Here is a 19,749-nt window from a genome sequence, read left to right as displayed (position 1 = left end):
TTTTAATATAATATATATCATAAAATAATAAATCAGCCTTCTGAAACATGGAGTCAGATCCTCATCTCTTCCCTCATCCTGGGACCCCTGTGAACACCATCACACACCTCTCTAAAGGCTTGGATTATTTAAAATTCCCCTCAGATGGGGTCTATTCCCAAGCCCTGTATCCCCTGCCTCACAAATCCAACAGGAGCAGCCTGCTGCAAAGCTCCCAGGCAGCAATTCCTCCTCACCAGGAGCAGACAGGCTGGATTATTTCAGTGCTGTTGTCAATAGGTGGCAATAATCTCCTTCCCTGCAGCTCCTTCAGAAATGTTTACACTTTTCCACCGCCCCGCTTGGAAATGTTCTCTCAGAGTCTCCAGTTATTTATATCTGCAAAGTTCTGCTTTTCCCCCATTATAATTTTTCATGTCACCACAGGGCAGCGACGGGGGAGGCCTGGCATGACATTGCTTTATTAGAGCCGACACCTCGCCTGGCATCCAAGGAGTTCTCATCTGCTGCACTTGCAGCCAGCAGCCATTAGCATTCCACCTCTGTCCTGCCATCAGCTAACGTGCTCCCAAATATTTGCAGAAAATCAGATTTATAAAGTGGTCACAGAGCTCCAAGGAAGGGAGTTCACAGAATTCACAGAGTCACTGGGCTGGAAGAGATCGTCAAGATCATCGAGTCCAACCCAGCTCCAGCACCTCAACTGAACCCTGGCACCCAGTGCCACATCCAGGCTTTGTTAAACACACCCAGGGATGGGGACTCCACCACCTCCCAGGGCAGACAATTCCAGGATTTTATCACCCTTTCTATGAAAAACTTATTCCTAAAATGTGACGCTCCAAGTTCATGGAGAGTTCAGAGCATGGAGGAATCACAGCAGCATCACCAGGGACACCCAGGATTTGCTTTCCTGTTGCTGTTCCCCCCTCTGCTCCTGATTTATCTAGGATGAAACTCAAACCTTTACAAACACCTGGTTTTCTGTTCCCCCCTCTGCTCCCGATTTATCCAGGATCAATCCCCAGCTTTCACAAACACGTGTTTTCCTCCTCCTTTATCAGAAAGGGGTGATGACATTCAGGCTCCTTTCAAATTTGTCACCTTTGAAGTTCATGGAGTGAAAACACATCTTTGGATTTGCTGAATGTGTTGAAACCCCCTCACACCAAACAGGAGGCTGGAAATCATTCAGGCAAATCTCAGAATGAACCAGGGTGGCCACTGCCAAGTGCTTTTTGCACTGGTTAATCTGCTTTTCCTCAGGCTGGGTTTTTTAATCTCTTAAAAGATGAGAACACGATTTTCCTGCCATTTTTGTCCTGTTTCATCTTGACAGCTGTGGCTGTGCAATATTAGCAGTTACTCATGAAACACTTCCCTACGCAGGGTTTGGGAGCATTTTAATGTCACATTCACATCACACTCACAAAGGTTCAGCTGCTAAAGTTGGTACACAACAGTCACTGATATTTTCCTGAAGTTTTTTTTGATGTAAAGAGCCAGGATGTTGCTCACACACCACAGGAATTAATATTTATATTATAGAATTATAGAATCATTAAAATTGGAAAAATCCTCTGAGATCATCAAGAGTTGAGACCATAAATATATAAATAATATAAATATAGAGAATAAAGTTACCTTGAGATTTGGGGTCCTGAAATTTGGGAATGGGGACCAAGGCCAAGGTACCATTAATAAATGCACATCATATTGTTTGTGGTTCTCATGTTTTTATTAATTTTACTTGATTCCCACCCCAGCACCTCACAGGGAGGAATTCCTTCCTCACATCCAACCTCATTACCTCCAGTTCAGCTCATTCATCATTATCAATCATCTTTCTAACTTCCAATCTGAACAATTTTATTTTCCCACCACAGGTCCTGCTGGAGGTGACCTGGAGCAGATGTCCCAAATCAACCCACGGGCTCACAGTTAATATCTTAACAAAGCAAATCCAGGGCCTCCATCCCTGAGCAGCTGGAGATGGTTGGAGGAGGGAAAGCACTCAGGGGGAAGCAGCTGCTGGGGTTTATGAAGCAGGAGCAGAGGTTGGGGTTTCCTTATCCCAAAGGAGAGAAAGTGCTTCCTGCTAGGAATGAGGAATCCAACTGCTCATCTTCTCTTCTCCAGCCCTTCCAACTGCTGGAACCAAGGAGAGCAATCTTCTGTCCACTGTCCCAGAGGTAAGGCTCATCCCAAGGATGCTCTTAGGCTGTATACAGCTTGTGTTGGAAAACATTAGAGGCTATAAGAAAAATTTACTTCTTTTCCCTTTATTTGAGTATAAACAACTCAGAGAAGTTTGGGCTTTTGTTGTTTGGATGTTAGCTGTTGCAAATCTTTGACTTCTTAAAGCTCTTGCTTTTATGATGCGTGTCTGTTGGAGAACTGATGTTATGAATCTGACACATAAATTGTCTTCCAAGTGTTTTTATTCAGGCTTTGAAAGATCTAATCCACCCTCTTTTTAAATTTTTTTTTTCTTGTTTAATTCATCCTCTTCTCTTGTTGGGCCTGCCAATATTTAATTCTCAGAGTCCTAAATAATTTCAGGGTGCAACTTTTGCCTCTAAGTTAACAAGAGCATAACAAGAATGAGGCAGGCACAGGCAATGAGCAATCACCAGACAAGGCAGAGGCTGCATTTGGTTCCTAAAGAATTTTTTTCCAGCAACAAAATGCTCATTTCATTCTTGCCAAGGCCCCAAAACTCTGCTGCTTAGAGGTGCACAGCTCTCAAGGCTCTGGGTTCATCCTTTCCTCTCCTCCTTTTGACTCTGGCTGCAGGAGCAGCAGATGAAGTTCCAATTATCCCGCTCAAATCAAACATTCCTGGCAGGGACAAAGGAAAGAGGCTCAAAATGGGAAGAGCTGGGTAGAATAAAATAAATAAAATAAAATTCCCTGCCCCAAAAGCAGGGAATTCACCCTCTTGGTGCTCCAGCAGCTGCAGCTCTCCAAGCAATCCCAAGGAGATTGTTTATCCCAGTGCTTCTTTGGGAGGTGCCTCAGTTCTGAAGAGAAATTCATGATTATTCAAGTGGGCTGGTTTGTGTTATTGATATCCTGATGTCTTCCTAAATTAGTCAGACCTATTTACATGTTCTAGCCAAAAAAACCGAATCTATAGGACAGACATCACTTGTAGAACTACACTCAAGCCAACCAGAAGCTTCATTAATTTGTTTCTTTTCCTCTGGAGGCATTCATGTAGCTTTCTTTATATTTTTCTTCTTGGTGAAAGAGAATTTTAAAACCACCCAATTTCACCAACTAATCAAAAATGTAGGGTTTTTCTTTGCTTTCAGCTGTTAAAGGAAAATATTGACTCAACAAAATTGCCTTGTTTATTAGGAATAGATGGCCTTCAGTAGAACAATTAATTAAATTAAAATAATTGTATTGATTTAATGAATTTAATTAATTCTCCTAAAAAATTCTAGCCCCTCTGTGGGAGAGGGCAATACCAGGAGCTGGGAGATGGGTGGATGGAAGAATTCCTGGGAGCTCAGGGAATGAGCAGTGAGAGCTGCAAGCCCTGGGATCCAGCAAGGAGCAGGAATCCACACTTTGCTAGGCACGGCCTTTCCCATCACCCCTCGTCATTGCAAATCAAACTGGAATCTTTGGAGGTTTATATTTTAATTTATATTTATATTTAAATGCTTCATTCAGGCAGGTTTTTTCTTTCCCCACCCACTATTACCTGTGGTTTAAAGAGAATGTGTATTTTGATCAATGGAAACTGCAGGCCTTAAACCAACAGATCAAATGTAGGAACTTCTTGAGCATTAGCAGAGCATTGTTCCATGTAACTTCAATTTAAATATTGATTGTGCAGCTATTGGAGCACCAAAACCCACAAAACCTGGATATATGGTGAGTGCATCCACCACTAAGGGAACTGGAAAGTAGAGCTTTAAAAAACCTATAAAAAAATCAATTATTACACTGATTTAATCCTCGTATTTATACTGCACCAGGGAGTGCCAGCCCTGTGCTGAAGTGTTCTGACAAACAAGTTTGATGCTACTGAGGGTGCTTTTGGTGTGTAACCGAGTTTGTTTCCCATCTCCAAATGTCTTTGCCAAGATGTGCTGCAGGGGAGGGCTCGGTGGAGCTGAAATAATGCACACCACGAGGAGCTGCAGCGAGAGAACCGGGGGCAAAAACATCCCACCTTCCCTGGGGGCTTGGGATGCAATTTCTGGCTCTCGTGTCTCGGAAAGAAATCCCTGCTGTGTGAAACCAGGAGGGGTCATCCCTTTTCTTCCAGGCCAGCAGCTCCCAGTGCCTGAATCATCTCCTGGGCAGGGCAAGTTCCCTTGGACTGCTGTTTATCCCTTTGGGATTTCACCTTCTGGGCACTGGAGCAGGGTAGAACTCTGTTAATTTCCCTTAATTGGCTCGTTAAATTGAGAGTGGATCCCAGGTCTGTGCAGGTCTTAGTGTCTCCATCCTTTAATTACATTTACTTACCCCACGTGAATGCATAAAGATGATCCCAGTGTCTTTACAAGCCTGGATTTTGGAGTCTGCCAAGGCCAGCTGCAATCTTTGGGTCTTTATTATTCCACAGCCACATCTGGGTGGACAGAACAGACTCTCTGTACATGTTTCACTTCGTGTTTTACAAGGTGCAGCCAATTATTCACTGCAGGAACCACCGGCACTCGCTGCAGAGGAGAAAATGAAATATAGGCCTTGCAACCCACCTGGCACTGCTCATTCCCTGTGCCTTGGACACGTTTTTATTGGGAATAGACAGCTCTAACCACACTGTTTGGGTGTTTTAAACCACGAGTTAGGATTAATGTCTATAATACAGAAATAAATAGGAATACCTTGATGCAGAGACACCTTCCACAGTCTCACTCCAAGCTTTATCCAATTTCTCCTGAATATTTTCAGGGATGGGACAGCCACAGCTTCTCCCTGCTCCCAGGGAAGAGAGCAGGTTGGACAATGAAGAGAAGGAACAGCAGATCCTACAAAATAATTAATAATGCAAGGAACTCTATCAGCTGCTCCTGCTGATGCCTTTGGATGGGAGCATGGAATTTAATGGGAAGGGAACATGGAAGGAGCTGCAAGAGTTATCCCACACAAGGTGCAATTAACACCTGGGAGCTTTGCACTGCCAGATAACTTTAAAACCAAGCGCTCAGAAGGATAAAAAGGGGATTATATGATATTCATGGTGATAATGAAAAGATCAGGATTTATTAGTGAAAATCACAATGCAGAGGAGAAATCATCCTGGTTTTGGGATTTACACTGCCAGGATCACCAAAGAGCTGACAGCAGCAGGTAGGAGCTGCCCCAAGGGCAGGGCCTTCACCATTTATTTTAAAAAGGTTTTTTACACCCTTTTTGAAAGTTGTTATTCCTACACGTGTTACCATGGCCCCGGGTAGGGCCTGAGATTGAGAATTTTTAAATCCCTGGCAGCTTTTAAGAGCAAAGAGTTGTTCTGGGCACAGGTTTGGAAGTGTTTACAGCACTGCCAAGGCTTTTTGAAGGCTTTTAAACGTGCAGTAAATTCGAGGGGCAACCTTTTAAGGATGGAAAATGCATCTTTGGGGAGGTTTGGGTTTTTCTACAAAAGTTATTGGGCTCACTCCTGGCATGGAAATGTGGGAATGTGTCTGAGCATTTTGGCGCCTAAACACCAGGTAACTGCCACAGTTCCACACCATTTTGGAGCTTTTTAGTTGTGGATCATTATTATTCATCAGAATATCCTTCAGAATTGTATTTAAACATTATTATGTATGTTAAAATCAAGAATAAGTGAAAGCACAGTGAAATCTTAAAGGGGAAAAAAGAAAAGTGGAATTTTTACCTCATGAATCACTACCAAAAGTAGTGGAAAAAAGGGAGAAATATCCCAGAAACCAAAGATCTTATGAGGAACTGATATAAGCAAGACCCTCCAAGTCTGTTTGTTTTTTTTTTTTTTTTACAGTTTTAATTCTGGGATTTTGTAGCTCTAATTCTGAGATTCTGAGTTAGAGCAAAAACAAAATGCCAGCTAAGATGCAGAGTTAATTAGTGAGCAGGGAGTATTTGCTTTTAGTCCTATTTTTTGCCAATTGAAACACACAGTCTTAAGTAATGAACAAATAATCATCTCTTCAATGATTTAGCTCTGTTTATTTCCTTCAATATCCCATTGTCCTGGGAGGCAATTGATGAAGCTGGGGAGACACTGTGCAGCATGGTGTGAAATGATATTTGTACCCCAGTCACAGCAGATAGAATTCTGCTGGGCACATCCTGAATTCCCTGCTCCCTTTAATCCACTCCTTTCATTATTCCTTGCATATTGCTTTTTAATTTCAGAATATATCAGGAATTTTGCTGCTAGAATGGCAAGATCAAGGTTTGAAGCAGCAAACACTGAATTATGGTTGTCATTCACTTGTTAAGCTTTCTCTGGCCTGATTTAGCTGGCAGCAGATTCCAACAGAGTTAAGAAGGACAATTGGTAAAAAAAATAAAATGATAAACTGTGAGAGGCTAAACTGAACACCAGTTTAGCTCAATAAAGCTCTTTATGGATAAATAACAGCAAAGAGCCACTGATTCTTGCTCTGGGCTATTATTGACTTGGAGAGAAGTCTCCCATATATCAATCAATAGGGAGGTTTGGCTGGCAGAGTTTTACTACAAAGGGAAATGGACTGAAAAAGTGACCTGAAAAAAGAGAAGCTGAAGTGTCTCAACATGGAACGCTTCAGAAAGTTGTGTTTCAGTGAGAGACTGCAGCTGCAATAAAAATGGAGAGACAAAAATGGGCAGCAAATATCTGGGGGTTATTTGGGTAGTGCAGTTCGGCTGTGCAGGTTGTGCTGCTGCTGCTGCTCCTGCAGAGTAAATTAATAGAGATTCCATTAATAGAGATCTCATTTATAGCAAAAGATTTCCCTGGAAGTGTCCAAGGCCAGGTTGGATGGGATTTGCAGCCCCTGGGACAGTGGAAGGTGTCCCCACCATGGCAGGGGTGACACTGGATGGGCTTTGAGGTCCCTTCCAACCCAAACCTTCCTATAAAGGATAAAAAAGACTCATTGAGGTCTCCAGGGTGAGAATGAGAGCTGGGAGCAGGTAAAATCTCCAGAGCTGGAGGTGGGAAGGGAAGCAGGAGCGATGCTGGGTGACCTCCAGGCCCTGACTGAGCAGTGTGTGCTGATCACCCTTTGTTACAGAGCACAAACATGGGTTTATTTTAGGGTTTACTTTTCACCAGACCAAGGCCTTGCTGGAGGTGCTGAGAATGCCTGAAAATCCATGCAGTGATTCCCACACTTCCTTGAGGCACAGCTGGAATCTGATTATTTCCCAATCCCTCGGTGTCCCTCACGATGAGGGGGGGACAATGGTGGGCCTGGCAAGGTTGTGCCCCACAAGGAACAAAAATCCTCTTCTTTCCCTCCTATCAGCAAGAAACTGGCTCCAATCCAGTCAGTTCTTGAACAAAATGTTAATTCTGAGCACTTCAGTTTCCAGCAGTTGTTCTGGGCTCTGTTTATTTTCGCTCTCCTCTGTGAGGGAGCTCCAAAGGGCCTGGTCAGATAACACTGCTGGTGTTAAACACCTTGGAGTAAACAGAGCTGGAGCAATTAGCAATGTCAGCTTTAAAGTTTCTGTTTGCTACAGGGAGTAAATCAGTCCAGCAGGGCAAAATGTTCCAGAAAAACACCAAGATCCAGCTGCTGCAGAGGTTCAGGGCAGCTGCCACCTTCCAGGAAAGGTATTGGAAACTGCTTTGGGAGTTCTGGCATTCTTGGCAATTTCAGGTCACCCAGAGATGCTGAAAAGGAGTTTTTTAAAGCTGAGCTAGCTGCATGTAACTGTGTAAAAAATGAGCCTTGAGTGTATTTTAAAGGGTTGAAGAGTGCCTGATTCAAGGTGATGTTAAATTCTGTTTGTTTTTGTGTCGTGCAGTTGCTCACATATTAAAAGATGGTCTGGTTCATTGATAGTAACACTCAATACAGAAATCATTCTGATATTTTTCATTCCAAGTGCTCCTCATGCAAGGGCCTTGTCCCCTCTGCCATCTCTGCTGGTTTGGGGAGCCCAGGTGAAGAAGGCTCAGCCTGAGCCGTGAACTCCTGTGCAAATCAAACCTCTGCCGTGCCCACAGAACACACCATGAGGGAGAGAACCGTGCTTGAGGGTTCGTGTCAGATCTCTGAGGGTGCTGATAGATGTGGAAATGCTGGAAATGTCTGCTCCTGTCCATGCATGAGAAGGGCAAGGGCCAGCCAGGGAGGTTTTTCTCCTTGCATTGATCCCACAGCTGGGAGCCAGCAGGAAAATAATCAACATCTCCTCTGCCAGTCTCTCCTGAGCCCTGCTGTAGGTCAGGCCATGCTCCAGTCCCAAACAGAGCAGCAGAATATTTACGGACGCTCGTGGAAAGAATGGATAATTATTTCTCAGTCCTGCTGCAGTATTTATAGGCCCTTCTCCAGGAAATGTAGTGAAAATGGAGAAAAATGTTACTACGAGGCAGCTGTGAAATCCCATTTGCAGCTGTAGCTGCTCAGAATTTTTGCTTGATGATTCTGTTCCAGGAGCAGCCTGTTCTGCACCCTCAGTGGTGACCTTTCTCTTCAGCATGAACTTTACAGTGCTCATTTCCCTGCAAAGCTAAGGAGGAGATGGATACCAACCCCCCTGCTTGTAAATTCCTCCGGTATTCCTGTTTGATCCTCCGTCCTCAGAAATGACATTTCATCATCCGTGTTAGGGGAAATATCTTCATTTTCTAACACATTTGCTTTACTCCTGGCCTGAGTTGGGAATTGCATCTTCAGAAAGACAAGAAAATCATCATCCAGCTCAGACCAAGCCCAAATCCTTCTGTCTCCACCCTATGGAGGGCAAGGGAGCAGGAGGTGGAAGGAAACAAAGGATGGATGCTCAGGATCCAGTGGGATCCAGCAGCACTGGTTTTACTGGGATTTTCTGACAGGAATGTCCGGGATTGTCCTCACATCTGGAGCCCTCATGTTTGGGACCCGCAGAGCTCAGCAAATTTAAATTGTGAATTTCCAGTGGGAAATGCCTGGGGACACAGGCTGGTTACAGTAGGGACTTTACTAATGGCTAATTAATTGTCTAAACACATTAACTGTTGATAGGCAGAGGGAGAGAGGGGCTGGCATGAATAACAATGAAAGGCAAATGATCAGCCTCAGCTCTGAGCATCCCAAATTGAGAAACACTGATTTAATCTCTGCTGAGAGGCACCTGGGCACAGCCTGCCCTGCAAAACTGCCGGGGAAACTTCGCTGCTGCCAAATCAAGGAACAATTCCAAGTTGGGTTTTGTCCTGTTTTCCTTATTTTTCTCTAATCCTTGTTCTAAAACTAAAGCAAAACCCCTGTCACTATCAGTTATCTTGCCACAGGAAGATGTTTGATTATCACACATCCCTCATGTTTATTTAGCTCAATAAACAACACAAAGGCAGCTTGTAGGAAATGAATCCTCCCTGCATTATCTTGTTATCTGCATTTCCTCTGGAAGAAACACTGCTGGAATTATTGTGTTTGTATTTTGAATTATAATATAAATCAGCTTGCAAGAGGAAAATAATTGGCTTCTCCACACAGCAGATTTGAACCTTTCCAGGCTCTGTGTTTCGGCTGCAGTATTCAGGACAGATACTGAATTTCCTTGGTGTTAAAAGCTGACTTTATGGGCAGATGGGACATTCAGTTAGCTGGGAATTTATCAGCTCTTTCAGGAATAAAATCACATCTTGAAGAGCAGAGTAGTAAAAATGTCCATGGGAAGTTTCTCCTGCTGGAAGAAGGCACTGCTGTCACATTTTTTTTCATTTGGCTCTTTGCTAAGCAAAACACCAAAGTCCTCTCAGAAGCAAAGCCACCATGGGTGGCAGTGGTGGAGAGAAACCTTCACACCACAGCAGGATGAGCACTTTGTCCTTTTAAAAGTGCCTCAATTGTCTCAAAACCTGAAACTCTTTAGAGAAAAAAAGTGAAAATATTGCAATGATGCCATCCCTGGCTGGGGCAGAGCTGCTTTGAGGAGATGAGCTGAGAGCTGCAGATGGTGCCAGTGGAGGACAGGCTTGATTGGGGAGGGTTTCTTGGTTTCTCAGGGAGATGGGCTAAGACAAACGTCTTCTGTAAGAAAAATGCTCTGGGAAGTCATTTAAGGTTTTATTTTTGAAGCAGAAGCACTTACTGTGGCTGTTGGAGATTTGACAGTAAAACACCAACTCTCTTTTTACTACAGAACCTGAGGGGATGAAGAGTTTTGGGTTTTTCTTCTTAAACCTGTGCTTTGGTAGGGAAGCTGGAAGCACATTCCAGGCCTTTTTCCAAAGTCCCTCTCCAGCTCTCTCAGAGCCCTTTTAAGTGCTGGAAAGGGCTCTAAAATCTCCTTGGAATCTTCTCTTCTCCAGGAAAACACTCCCAGCTCTCCCAGAGCAGAGGTAGGCCAGAAACTGAACCAGTTCCTCAAGACTCAGCAATTACTAATTAGAAGATGAAGTCAATAATTGCTGCAGTGTGAAGGTTTGGACGCAGATAAACGTGTAAAGGTGCCAAGAATAAACTAATTAAAACAGAATTACATCAAACATTTGCCTCATGCTGAGGGGGCTCAGTGTTTGTTTTGTGAGCCCTGGCTGAGGGGATGTTTAATATCTGAGCAACTGCTTGCAGGGAAACACTGGGACCAATAAAGAATCTGGGCCTCCAAGTGCCTCAGCACTTCAAAATGTCATTAAAAGTCACTCCACAAGATAAGCACTAAATATATATTCTGCCTCTCCACGCCAGCTTGCTGTGGGATGTGCATGGAGCTGTGCATTTATAATATCCTGTGCCTCAAACCAGGGGATTGAGGAAAATCCTGAGCTGGAAGGGACCCACAAGGACCATGGAGCGCAACCCCAAGGCCTGCACAGACACCCCAACACCCCAGCCTGTGCCTGAGAGCTTTATCCAAATGTTCCTTCAGCTGGGGCATCCTTGGTGCCTGATTCATTCCCTCCACCAGCGCCACAAAAACCATTCCATTCACTTAAAATCAGACTGCTAAGGAAATATTCCCATTCCCAGGAAAACTAGGCCGGGTTTGCAGTTGTGGGGATTTCACCAGGAGCTGCTCAGCAGAAAGAAGGAAGGAAAGAAAGAGCTGCTGTTGGAATGTGAAATTGCACTAAGCTGTGATTAAAAATTAATCCGACTTCTGATTGGAAAAACTTGGAAATTAACGGTGAAATCCTTACAGGAATACATGAAAAGGTTACCACTGTCAATTTTTCATGGATTAAGTTTCATTATCAGATAAGGCCATAAAACCAACTGGTTTCAAGAGGGAAATTTCCACCTTCCAGGATTTTCCCCACCTTGTTTATTCCTTCAGCTTTAATGTTGATGGTTTCACCTCTATCTGTATTTGCATAAATCTTTGAAGTTGCATTTCCCCCTTTTTTCCAAACCTTTTCCTTGCTTGTTTTTCTTTTTTGCTCATTTTCCTCCCTAAATTTTCAGTTCCTCAGATGCCATTTTTTAGACATTTGTTCTGATTTTTCCAGGCCTTTATTTAAGCTGTTCGTAGTCCCTCATACTCTTTACTGAAGCCAAATCTTTTGATTTCATATTTTATTTTATCTGACCAAGCACTAAACCTAAATAATACTAAAATCTATTTAAATTTCTTCTTTCATCTTTGTCTGCTCTTGATGTTTTGAAGATCAGGTGACAAATCTTCCAATTTGATAAATAATACACTTTAAAAGATGCATTTTTAACATGAAACATTTAATTAGAGGGAGATTTTTATTGCATTGATCTCTTAATCCCTCTTATTGATATGTCCTCCCATATATGTTGAAAAATATTGATTTTTACAACTCTTCCCCACTGTCCTTGTGACTCTTTAGGTTCTGTGTTCATGCAGAAACCAAGTCATTATTCTCTTCTTTTTTCAGTTCATTTTAAATTTATTTTTTTAGCATATTTATGAAACATTTAAAAAAACATAAGGAGAGCCCTTGAAATAATAGCTGAGCCTTGCCAAAATATTTTTTTATTATTAATGAGATACACAAAATGCAGAGATTTGCTGCGCTATGAATCTTGAAAAGTGCTTATAATCATAATATTTATCTCTAGATTTCTCCTGAATCAGTGTTTTATGGTAATTAACAGTGAGTAATGGTGACTTGATGAGTTAGCTTTCAAATTTTGAGTTCCCTAAACCTAAATTTTAGTTATTAATGTTCTTTTTTCATGAGCTGTTTCCATATGCAATCCCAGTGTTATCCCAAATTCCCAAAAGCTCTCAGGCCTGGAGCTTGCAGAGAATCCTTTTTTTCAGTGAGATATTGGCCTTCTCCAGTATAAATGTTCAGCAAATATATAATATATAAAATATTATATATATATGCACATATATATATACATATATATATATATATTATATCTTAGGCCTTAGCATAATATCAAAATAGAAACTATGTAATGTTAAAATGCTTTTAATTGTGTAATATATAAAAATATATATGTCTATGTTGTCAATATTATAAATATTATAAATTTAATAATATGTATATAATATTATTATTATTATGATAGAAATGCATTATATAGTAAAAGATATATTATTGCACATGTATTAAAATATATTCTTAAAATATATATTAAATATATGATATTGTATATGAAATAAATAATATATATTATATAAATATATATGTTTATATATTTATATAACATATTTATATATTTATGTTATATAAATATATAAACATATATGTTTATATATTTATGTATATACACTACTATTTATATAAAATATAAATATATATAATGTATATATAAAATATATAGTATATACTTATATTTATGTAGGTATTTACTATATATTTATACACTACTAATATATATATTATATTTATACGCTGCTATTTATGTAAGATACCCAGTGCACACATAAACTAACAGATTACACTATACCAAAAAGCAAAGTGTTTAAAAATTGTAACTTATCAAAATCTTTGTGGTTAACAATACCATGCTAAAGCCAATGCATAAATGCAAAAGCCAACATTATATTGTCATTTATAACAAAATTATTTCAGTTCCTCAGGGTGATTGTGTCACATTGCAGGGGCTGCACATCCCAAACCCCAAACCCCAAACCCAGCCTGGTGAGGGAAGAATTTCATTGTTTGCTGAGGCTCACGCTCAGTTTTTGGTCTCCTTCAGTGTGAGGGATTTTGAAGGAATTTGAGATGGGAATTCTGAATTATTTTTGATGATGTAGCTTATTTTTCTTATCTTCCAAGTGAAAAGGGTGAGTTCAGCTCACATCTTCATAGCACAGTTTGGAAAGTCACAAAACCCTTAGTTACAAGACCTTTGAAGGCGTTATTGACTAAAAAACCACTACTAACAAAGATATTTATGTTTTTAACCTCATCTTTAAATATTTTGTCCTACAGACTTATGTTACAGTGTATTTTTCTTAGTTAATCATGTTATGACACACAAACTTATTGAATTCTATTCCAAACTTCTGATTTACTTGTATAACTACTTTTATTTTTTTATATCTTAAACTCTAAAACCCTAAACTTTCTTTTACTTTATTTAACATGCCTCTACTTTAAACTATAAATCCACATCCAACTCTTAAGTTTAGAAACCTTTTCTACAGCCTTAAATCAAGTCTTATGTTTAATTTTAAACTTTAGCCCAGCCCAAAATTATAGGAGTTGCTTACTTTTAAAATTCCAGCATTTTAAGGTCTAATTCATTGCAAGTCAAACACTGCTCTTTGAGGTTGTCATTTTAATGAGTATTGTGAGTTTCATGTTGTTGCAGTTAGGATCTGTTTATTTAAAAAAAACCCCACAAAACGTCTTAAATTTAGCCTTGCTTATTGAACCGCGGCTAAAATCATCATCATGCAGCATTTGGGGTCATGCTGAAGGTTCTTCTGAGCTCTGAGGGAAATTTCTGACCCATAAACCACAACACATCTGATTTTTATTTGTTACATTTGCGCTGTAATAAAGTTTAGTGACAAACGAGGAGAGGACAGATCTGTCAATGAGTAAATGTGGGAGCTCAGGGAGAGACGGGGCAGAATTTGTCTCGTTTCATATTTCCATTTTTCCCTTTTGCAATTCCATGGCCCTTCTGTCAAGCCTGGCAGATCCTGATGGTTGTCCAGGAGATTTAAACTTTGATTTTCACTCCGATTTACCAAGTTTTTATGTTTCTTTAACCTTCTCCCAAAATCTTGATCTCCCCGCTAGCGAAGCAAGGACTGATGCCGCCCTTAATTAATTTTCAATCTCCAACCCTCAGACTGCAAAAATATCATTCAGTTAGATGACTTTTCTAATGAACATATCTAGTTCTGTGTCAGTAAATATCTATTTTCACTGCTGTGCTGTTTAATCACGGCTGCCAGCTTGTTTGGAGAGGAATCAAAGTGATGTTCCTCCAAATAACACAAATCATCCGTGCCTCCAACCCACAGCGTTGAATTCCTACCAACAACTTGCTTCTTGTGTCTCCTGAAATATTTCCCATCCCATAAATCAAATATTAGCACAACACCAACTTGTGGCAGCCCCAGCAACTCCTTAGGATGGAACAAAAAGCAATTTTTTAATTGCAGAAGCTTCCAAGTGTGAGACAAATCTCGCGGCTGAGGTGGTTCAAAGGAGGCTGAGGAAAACAAGCACTGAGGTGGGAGCAAATTCTAAATGTTGGAAACTTAATAATTTAATATTCATTATTAAATTTAATAATAAATAATTTAATAATTGTAAAAATACATTAATTTAATAATGCATTTAATATAATATTTGTTATTAATATTGATATTACTAATTCTCTGTTTTAAGGAGCTGACCAATCATGTGTAGACCCAAAAAAGGAGGATTTTCTGTAATTATTTCTGTATCCTGCAAATAGTTTGGATACTCTGTGGTCACCTGATTTTTACCAAGGAACAGTTTGCACCTTAAGCAGTGTTTATCCTAAAAGCATTATCCTTATCCTAAATCTTATCCTAAAAGATGCAGTGCATCAATCCCCCCTCGATGCCATCCTTTATTCCCCTGTGCTAATAAAAGGAATCCTGAATTCCTCGGCGTTGCTGGAAATGTTTCCAAGCAAAATGATGTTTATCCTCATTTTTTACTGCTGTCACAAACCCTGCATGCAGAACCCATCACAGAACTCTGAAAATCAAGAGAAAACTTGATTTCTGTGGCCCAGCATTTTGGGTTTTGGCTCATTTAGCTGAGCCTGGTGCCCTTGTGCTGGCAGAGCCTCGAGTTTGCTGCCCCAGCTCAGGAATATTCCATCAGTCAGCGCTCACTGCTCCAGCACATCCACATTTACATTCCCTTCCTCCCATTTCCCTGCTTCCAATCTTTTTTTGTTTTTTTTTTTCCCAAAGCTATGTTATTTTGAAGCATTTGAGCTCATTCTCATCCACATCTCTAATGTCTCTATTTGCTGTATTTGATTTTCTAATTTCATTTGGGTGAAATTCGCCAATTTTTCCCTTTTCGTTTTATTTTTTTTTTCCATATCATTAGTGAAGATAAGAAAGAATTTATCTCTCTGGGGGAATATATTGCAGTAGTTGTGTCAGTGATATTATAGAAATTATTTTTTTTTCTCCCTTTTAGGGTCCAGGGAAGGTAAAACGGTCAGAAGAAAACCCCTGGAGATTAATTTGGAATTTGTGGGCTGAAGAATGAGGATTTGAGTCACAGCTGACCACACGTCTTGAGAATCAGAGAATCATTAAGGCTGGAAAAGACTTTCAAGATCATTAAGTCCAACCTTTGTATTTGCAGTTAACAAGGTGAATTCTGACTAAAATATCCGAGGTGGTAGAGATCCATTAAAAAAATCCATTTTTTTGCCATTGTTAGATGTAATTACATTCCTTCTTTACTGCATGGAATTGTCTTTTGGGTACATATTTTTATTGGCAATCAGAGAAACACCAGCAGCAGCCTAAAATATGAAATATTTAATGCAAAATATGAAAACCTCATAGCGTTAGTGGAAAAAATTTAAATATAGGTTAAAATAGCACAGAAGTTTGGTATTACAGTGATAAATATCAATTTTTGTTCTAGAACTCTGTGTTTGGCATAGAAAAGATAAAAAAAAAGGGAAAGTGCTGCAAGAAAAATGTGAATTTTGCTTAGAAAGGATGAAAAAATGGGGGAAAAGTGCCTGTGCTGTAGATTCAGATTGTACATGCAATTCATTTAAGGAGCTACTGAATCCAGAGTTAAATTGTTAATTTATTCCATGTTATCTTTTAAAACTCATGAATAGCAAAGACAATTCTCTCTGGTTTACTACAGAGCAGGTACTTGAGGTCATGAATCTCCTCTGCTTTAGTTATAAGGTACAAGAATTCTTGATCACAACCTTCAAATCTGATTTTTTTCACTTTCTCCTTCTGCCTTTCCTTTTTTCCCCCCAACAGAATTGCTGTTTTCTCAGTATTCTCTCATCCTCAAATGCCACTGTAAATCAGCCCTCCAGCTGCCTCCATTCCTCTTTCCTCTGGCTCCTTCCACAGTGCACTTATTAAACATAACAATAACAATAAATTATCCCCACTCCTCTGTTTAAATCATAAATATTTCTTTTGGCCAGGTTGTGCCAGAAAATCCTGCAGCCTGGATTCCGTGGTTCTCTCCAAAATTTCCCTGCTGGCTCCATTCTCCCATCTCCTTTTCCACCTCTCCATCCCTGCTCCAGTCTCTCCCTTCCCCTCCTTTTCCTTCTTCACAATATTCAGCCCTCAGTATTTCAGTGTGGCTTTTCTACAGGAAAAAAAATCCTCTTAAAATTCAGATATTCCAGCTTAAAATTGCTCTGCTCTTGAAAAATCTTCTGGTGACATCGAGGCAAAATATTGGTGCAGGCTGGAATATGGGAAAAGTTTCTCTCTTGTTAGTTGTTGTTGTAAGTTCTGAGTAACTGTGATTAAATTTTAAGAGGGATAAATTGGATCAGCTCAAGGATTTTTTGTTATTTCAACAAAGCCCAAACCCGAAGAAGTGACAGCAACCCAGGCTAACAAATAAAAACAATGGCTTTAATTAGAATAATTCATTAGAAGCAGAAATCCAATGTGCATTTTGTATGAAGAGAGGAACAAAGTCCAAAGCGCTGCTGTTTGCACTCCGAGATAAATGCAAAAAACCCGAGCAATGTATAAAATTTAAATCACAACATTCCTACAGAGCTCCAGAAACACAAGTTCCTGCAGGGCTCTGTGTGAGTTACAAAGGATGCCTCATTACATCTCCCAGTTTGAGGCAGGTATTTGTTAGGCTGTTTTTGATGCTGGTGTTTGGGCTTTCATTTGAATCCGGGCAGCAGCTCTGGAAGCACCACCCTGAGTCTCCCCGTGGCTTCTGCAGAAGGAGCTGTGGCTCCAGCACCGCGGAGAAAAATCTGCATTTTCACTTCTTTTACCAGGCCTATTTTGGCTTATTTTTGGTTTCTGGGTTGAAAACCTTCCACAATATGAAATGTAATAATTTAATATCATTAAACAATTAATTATATAATAATGATAATAATTTGATAAATACAATAATTAATTATTAGAACAAACTCTCAGCCCCCCAATTTTTTCCTTGCTTGCCTCTTGTCTTTCCCATCTGGGCCCACCCATTCTTTGCAAGCAGCATTTGGGAGGTGTAGGAGAGGTGACAGCCCAAGGCTGTGTCCTGTCCATCCTCATTTCTCATTTCATCAGAAGTTCCCACCACAAAGAGGAGCCCCATGGATAAATCTGCTCCATCACACCCATGGGATCTGTCCTGTGCTCATCAGGGTGCATTTGGGGGTTGGTGTTTCCTTGTGAGGGTTGGGGACATCTGTGGCTCTTCTCCACCTGCTCCTGGGCACTGCCAGCATGAATTTCACCAGTTAAAGGCCAAAGGATGGGCTGTAGCCACAAAGGATGGACCTCGAGCCACTGACCAGGTCTGTACATTCCCTTTGGTTTTCCCTGTTTCGGTGCAGGGCAGATTTGCCCATTCACCTCTAATTATTGCACCCTGCCTGTGCTTTGTTGAGTTGGATCAGGTGCTGGACAGGCCAAGGCGCTGCTGGGTTATCAGGGAAGATGAGCTGTGAATGAGTCACACGAGATTCCACACTCATTTTTGAGTCCTAACTCATTTTTGTACAGTTTTACAGACCCCGTGTGCGACTCCAATTGGTCAGAAGCTTTTTTGGCAATTACTTTATTGCTTGGTAAAATGTATTTTATTTGTCTATCTGTGGGATCTCAGCACCCCAGTCCTGAGGTGCCGAGCCACCGAGACCACCCTTGGGGGGCTCGGGAGTCCTGGAATGTTCCAGAAGTGTCTGGTGGCTGCACTTTGATCCTACACAGGAGACGACACCTGTATGAGGACAGGAGGGTTTCACCGGGGTGAATGGTGAAGGGATTGGTTAATTAGAGGGTGAGACACAGGGTTTAGGATTTCTGTACAGGGGGGTTTAGAGAAGTAAGATGGAGGAATTGGGGCGTGTCCTGTCCTTCTTCTTCTTCTTCTTCTCCTCCATCTTCTGTGGTGATGGTGGCACTTTGGGATTGGTCATTACTAAAAGTGCACCGGGCAATAAGAATAAATGGTATTGGGGAAAAATGATAAATATTGTACACGTAACAATGGGTATAAAGATAGGTGACTGTCCGGAGGGCAGCACAGTGTGCTCATGGCTGGCTGCTGAGCAGAGCTCTGTCGGGCTGAAAGAACATCTTTTAGATAAACAATTAATAAACATAAAGACCGAAAGAAGAACTGAAGCCTCTTCTCGTCCTTTGATACGCGGGCTGCCCCAAGGCCACTCCGGGTCCTTCCAGGCCCTCCAAACAGCCGAAAACCGGACATCTATCAAATCTCTCTATTCTTGTATTGTTTACTTATTTTCTTCACTAGTAGATGTGATGTTTATGTAAGTGCTAGCTGTTATTTTTCTCCAGGAATAGATTGTTATGTTAACAAACTGTTCACACCAGGATTGCTTTCACACGGCAACTTGCACAGCGCTGCCTTGACAAGGCCAGCCACCAATCCAACAGAGCAGGCCTGATTTTATGAGAACTCTCTTTTACACTTTTATAGAATTTTTCTACCTGACTGCAACAATGAACCACTCCACAAAAGGCAGGCATGGAGGGTTTCCAGCAAGGCCTGCAAGTTAAAACCTCCCTCAGAAAGCCCCGTGCTCTCCTGAGTGATCCCAGCACTGAAAGCAGCCCAGACATGCTATTAGCTATTTACTTTGCATCTTTTACCAGACTTTAAAGCTAAAAGCAGTGGATTTAAGAAGAAAATGGCCTTTAGAAGTGCTAGGAATTAAGCATTTCTATTGAATTAAAAGCAAAGGATCTTCTTCCCTGTTGCTTTGCATTTTTGTGGCTTTTTAGACCAAGAGCATCTCAGAGCACCGTGCATAAAACGCCTCAGAATGAAAGCACTGATGTTTAATTCCTCCTCGTGCTGATGTGAATTATCCTTCGGAGCTGAAGGTGATGAAGTGAATGATAAGGAGAGGAGAATGAAAGCTGTTTTCCGCGTGGGTATTTCTCCAGGCCAGATTGCTGTGGTGTCTGACACTCTCCTCAGGTTTTTTTGTGTCTCTCCCACAGCACAGATGGGACCTGAGG

At 40.9% G+C, this 19,749-nt stretch overlaps 1 long non-coding RNA gene across 1 annotated transcript; it reads left to right on the top strand.

Moving 5' to 3' along the window:
- Positions 1–2,091: 2,091 nt before the first annotated feature.
- LOC135451929 (uncharacterized) lies at positions 2,092–16,034 on the top strand. The gene is made up of 3 exons (XR_010441484.1): positions 2,092–2,192; positions 14,695–14,765; positions 15,719–16,034. It is a non-coding gene; the product is annotated as an uncharacterized LOC135451929 (long non-coding RNA).
- The last annotated feature ends 3,715 nt before the right edge of the window (positions 16,035–19,749 follow it).

Source organism: Zonotrichia leucophrys, chromosome 9 (assembly GCF_028769735.1).
Source record: "Zonotrichia leucophrys gambelii isolate GWCS_2022_RI chromosome 9, RI_Zleu_2.0, whole genome shotgun sequence".
In the NCBI taxonomy this organism is placed as follows: Eukaryota; Metazoa; Chordata; class Aves; order Passeriformes; family Passerellidae; genus Zonotrichia; species Zonotrichia leucophrys.
Note: the sequence above shows the minus strand (reverse complement) of the source record. Positions and strands in the feature narration are given on the sequence as shown.